Raw genomic sequence first — 6,000 nt, 5'->3', positions numbered from 1 at the left:
GGTCAATTACAAACGCTCTCTTTATCGGTACATATCGAGATGGTATAAAGTAGAACAGGTATTTATCTACAAAAATGTGCATATTTGTATGAAAAATTAATGTGCCTTCGTCAGTAACATGGAATTAAACATGTTTAGAATATCACATTCCAGTGGTGATATTTCAAACGCTCTCGCAGCCGCAGAAAAAGCTTTATCTAGCGTATTTTGTTCGTGTGTTTTCTACGGCCGCGGGAGCGATTCAGAATAGCACCGCTGGGATGATATTCTGAACGCAAAAGCGCGGGTAGAAAACGCATTTTTAACGATTAATTTTATAATCTGGTTGTGGTCCTGTGGCTAGTGTCTCGGACTCACGGACCAAAGGTCCGTGGTTCGAATCTCTCTACTACAACTCGATTCCATTTTCTTATAATAAGTTATTTACAACTCGTTGAAAATGGCCCTCAAAATTAAATATTTGGATAAATCATAAGAACGCAAATATTTCTTTAAAAAAAATATATTGAAAAAAACGTGTATTTACGTACTAAATACACGCTAACAGAGCGATCTCTTCGCACGCAATTCCGTTCAGAATACCACCCCAGCGTAGCGGGGCTATTCTGAATCGCTATCGCGGCCGTAGAAAGCACGCGAACAAAATACGCGAGATAAAAGATTTTTCTACGGCCGTGAGAGCTTTTGGAATATCTCCCGTGGAAGTTATAGCGTATCGTTTAATTGATCCTGAAAGAGATAGAAAAACAGCGGTAAACAGAAAATAAATATTTGTTTTTATATAATTTTTATTTTTAAATTGACAATTGGAACCGATTTTTCTTTTGACTGGTCTGTTTTTGGTTGGCTGAAAGATATTTTTGAATAAATAATGAAAATGATCAAGATGCGATGCAGTTTTTTATTTTTAAAAGAAATATTTGCGTTCTTATAATTTACCCAAAATATTTAATTTTGAGGGCCATTTTCGACGAGTTGTAAATAACTCACTATTAGAAAATGGGAATCAAGTTGGGGTAGAGTGAGATGCGAACCACGGACCTTTGATCCGTGAGTCCGGGACACTAGCCACGGGACCACAATCCGATTATGTACAAATGCAGTGCCTTATGCGCAATTAGGTACGTAAAGGGAATGATGATTGTTATTATGTCCAAAAGAACATTTTTAACAACAATTTCAGGTAGCTTCCTAATTTTTTCACTTCCGTCAATTATCTACATATTTTGGTATGTAGCTGAATACGTTTGGTGTGTATGGGTGTTAGCTGTTAGCAGGGTGTCGAATAGACAAGTGTGTTAGTACATACTTGGAACTCGGATCTTGTGACGATCCGTGACTGAAGTACGAAGTGCCTAGCCTACACACCCTACCCCGTGACCCCCAGTAGAATACACTAGAAATGCGCATAACTGGTTATTATAATCGAATAATTTGACAACGTAACCTTTATACCGTTTTGCGAAAATCAATTAATGAAAGATTTTATTTATTTATTTATACTTTTACATTGTTTGTATTCTTTTTTTTGTGGGGGTGTCCCGTGCCGAGAGAAACATTTTACAAAATGTGAAACATGCCTAAGATTAGCTATTTAACAAAATTAACAAAACAATAACAGTAAAAAAAACGTTATTTAACCAATTAACCTAATTAAAATTAACATAATAAACAAAAATATTCATAAAAAACATAACCTATTTATATAGACTAATTAAAAAAAATCATAAACAGTGCACACATTTTACACATTTGGCTTGATTCACTCATCGATCCGTGCGCAACCCACCTCCACTATCCATTTCTAAATAGCAATTTTATATTGTGAGTACTTACTAATTGTCCTTATGGATAATGGAAGTAGATTGTACACTTTAACCGAGTAGTAGGTTAATCCTCTTTGACCGAAGGTTGTGTTTATTATTTTATTTTTTATGCAGCATCAAGGTGGAGTATCTGGTAACTCTTGTATTTGTAACGGAAGGTAGAGAATAATGTTAACGTGCGTATGTAACAAAGTGTTTACATAAAGTTGTTTTATAGATTTGACATTAAGATTTTCAAATAAACCGAGGGAGCTAGTTCTAATTGGTACTCTTAAGATAATTTTTATTAAAGCTGTATGTTATATGGATAAAATAGGCAAACAGATGCAGAATGGTTAATGCTCGCATTGTAAAGTTCTATGTCATGACTCATGAGCTCCGTCAATTTCATCCCTATATTCCTCCCTCCAAGGTTCACTCTATATTTTTTATTGTTTAAAACCATTTATTTATGTTTCCATAATCATTAATGCAAGAAATGAGCCGTTTTTAGTATGAAAAGTTTTTTTAAACGAATAACCCTCAAGCCCTAAGCCTCAGAAAGAGAGAATATTTATTTATTAATTACACCTTTTTAAAAAATACAATTTTACGTTCACTTTACTCAGCTAACAAGGGTACATACCCCGTTCCAAGCTAGGCAATTATATTCTAATATATGATAATAGTTAACAAATTAATAGAGAGCACAGACTAATCAAATATAAGCTTACTCGTATACACATTTTGATACATATACATACACACATACACATATATACACACATATACATGGTGTTCTTTAAACCCTGTCACATCCGAAACCACAATGATCAGTATGGGCAAAAAGACATATTAGCATATTTAAAAAATATTTAGAACGAAGAAAATTTAAAAAAATTAAATATTAAAAAAAAAACAAATGGTTGCTTCCGTCTGCAGGGGAGAAGCGAGAGGGGCGCGACGTGCGGTTGACAGTGTTTCAGGCTCCCCCCTCCCCCCTACCCGTTTCACCACTGCAGGAGTAAGCAAACATTTGTTTTTTATTTATCTTTTATTTTTAAGATTTTAGTCGTTGTAAAAATTTATTTTAATGTGCCAATATGTCTTCTTGCTCATACTGATCATCGTGGTTTCGGATGTGACAGGGTTTAGAGGACACCTGTATCCGCATGTTCATACACACACACGTACATACACCCATGCGCATACATATACATACATTCATAAAACATAGACAATTTATTTACAATGCGAAACTTCATAATTGCCATATGTTTATATATATTTTTTAATTATTCTATATTTTAATATTTTATTTCGAAGGGAATTGTGAAAAATACTCATCACCCATCACCCGGTTCAATTAAGATTTTTTCCAACCCTCGACGCCATATTTTTACATATTACAACTTTGATGGAGAACTTTTTAACTGAAATCTAGGCATTTACAGGGCTTATAACCTTTTTTTGTTTAACTGGCCTCTAAACACTCTGTGTAACATTGTGGCGTGGCGCAGCTGTGAAACCGGCGTCGCTGGTTTGATTCCCGCCAATTGCAAGAGAAAAATTCAAGAATTTTTACCTTAATTAGCCTGGGTCTTATGTGTTTTTCAAAACATTCTTCCAAATCCTTTCTTTCCCGCCTGCTGACTAGCCTCTAAAATTGAAGCTTAGCAGGTTATTCCTATTAAAAAATATTTTTTCTTAATTAACCATTCTGCCTATAATTGAGTATGGGATGCTCAGTAGATAAATCGAACATCATAATAACGGATTATGAAATATTTATATTTTTAACCAATCGGTTATTCGCACCGCTACTGAGACGACGTGATCTTGTGAAGAATTTAGGGGTGTTGTGCCCCCCACAGCCCTCGGGGGAGGGGGCGAGACCTGAGCCTTGTCTCGAGCTTCGGTCTTAATTGCATGAGTTTATTGAAATCTTGTCTCGGCGGCGGAATGCGTGATATGAAATTCTGAGCAATATGTCGATCGAATTTTGAATCGTGGTATGACTTTGAAAAAAAATAATTTATAACCGTAACACTGAAACCATTTTTAAAATTTCTTTGTCCTCCTTTCAACTATTAGTTATTCGAAATAGTGCATAGAGCACTAAGTTTTTGGATGAATGCGTGATATGTAATTCTGAACAATATTCCGGGTTCGATTCTCAGTGGGAACACAAACATTGAGTAAAGTAAAGCGAAAATAAATAAAATACCAAAAATACTATTTTTTCTTCCAATTTTGGCTACCGTCAGCATTATATAGAAATTTCGTTTTCATGTTTGACAGCCGGCTTGTGGCTGATTGTTTGTTTGGGAGCGAATTCCTAGCGCCTTTATTAATGATAATAAAGGCAACTTTAGTCAATATTTTATTAAAATTAAACTAATTTGATTGAATATACATTTATATTATTTTAAGATAATAACACGTGTTTTATGAAGTTTATATATTTATAATCAGATTGAGAACCAGCGTTTATTGAAAATAAACATTAAATTTCTAACAATGTTTGTTTATGTCCAAATGCTTGCAGACTGGCTGGATTTCCTCCCTAGGGAGTTGTTCATATTTAAATTTATTTCAACAGAGAGGGAAAAAAAAATGAGAAGGGAATATGGAAGTCTAGGCATTTACAGGGATTTAACCTGTCATTGGCTGGTTTAAGTGGCCACTTTACACACTGTGTAACATTCACCATTCTGCCCATGTTTGAACATCCACAATTCCTCAACAGATGGAAGGGTAAAAACTTGAATCTCGTGTGAACTTCACAAAAGTTAACAGATGGAAGAGTTGAGGAAATGTGGATGTTCAAACATGGGCAGAATGGTGAATGTTACACAGTGTGTAAAGTGGCCACTTAAACCAGCCAATGACAGGTCATAAGCCCTGTAAATGCCTAGACTTCCATATTCCCTTCTCAATTTTTTTTTCCCTCTCTGTTAAAATAAATTTAAATTAAATTTCATAAATTATAAATGAAAACTTGTTTCGAATGCATTATTAGTTAGAATCATTGGAATCGTAAAAATCCGCTTTAAATATATATGATATTTTTATCGTTATTTCCGACTTGTGAAAATACCATATTAAGGGCTTCTTTAGAGAATTATTACTTCGAGGGTGTTAAAATAATTAGCCGATGGGTAGGTTCATAGATTTTTCGCTCTCGTATTCTGACTAGTAAGTGAACTCAACGATCAACTTACGATACATTTACATATTTTGTGTAAGTAGTTTTTTTATAACTTATTAACTTTCCACTTGAAGATACTTACGCGTTAGTAAAGTAATATTTTACATAGAGTATAATATACGCTTTACTCCTCTACTGAGTGTAGGTCCTCGACATTAATAGCTGTATAAGTGGCTACGTATCTGTGAGTGCGTGCGAGCGAGACACCGCATCCACCTAACCTCTCGTGTGAAAGAGACACCACTAGCACGTAACGGCCGACCCTTGTGTTTGTGTTAAAAAATGAACAAAAAGCACGAAGCGAAGCAATGATAAACACCAGAGACAAAAATACTTGGGTCGTCCCTTTTAACTATGTGGCGAATATTACTCGTACAACAGTGAGTTTTGACGGCAGAGTCCGACACCAATTTTATTTTATTTATTTATTTTCTACGGAAGCAGATGGTTTATGATGTGAAGATTATAAAAGTATGTATGCGAGTATAATATTGAAGTGGACACGCTCAAAATGGATATAAGTACCTGAGTAGACGCTTTAAATATTAATTACCTGTTGGCATTATTGATTGTCCGGACGTATAAAGAATACAGTTTTATGTTTTGAATATGAACCAAAACCCGAGACGAGTCATTTCTACTCGATGGCTACTCTCAGGTAAAAACCCTGAAAAAAGAAATCTGCTTTGTAGTGTAGTGGATGTTGAATTCGATTTCAATGCTTGAAGTCGACGTGAAATATTTGTTATAAAGGTGGATCTACGCTTCGATTTTTCATTGTCCCTAAACCGGCATCTGAAGCGTAAGACTGATTACGTAACCACATTTCATATTCCAAAAATATCAATATACGCAACAATGAGGAAGGTTAGAGGTTATTTTTAATTTAATTTTTGTCAATAGACTATCAAACTAAGTAAAAGAGAATATTTTTATGTATCGTATTATCAGCGCGATGAATTTTCAAAATTTAGTAATTTAAAA

The sequence above is a fragment of the Micrasema longulum genome, unplaced genomic scaffold, assembly GCF_059751315.1.
Source record: "Micrasema longulum isolate JH-2025_06_02 unplaced genomic scaffold, ASM5975131v1 h1tg000600l, whole genome shotgun sequence".
Taxonomy (NCBI): Eukaryota; Metazoa; Arthropoda; class Insecta; order Trichoptera; family Brachycentridae; genus Micrasema; species Micrasema longulum.
This window is presented reverse-complemented; position numbering follows the sequence as displayed.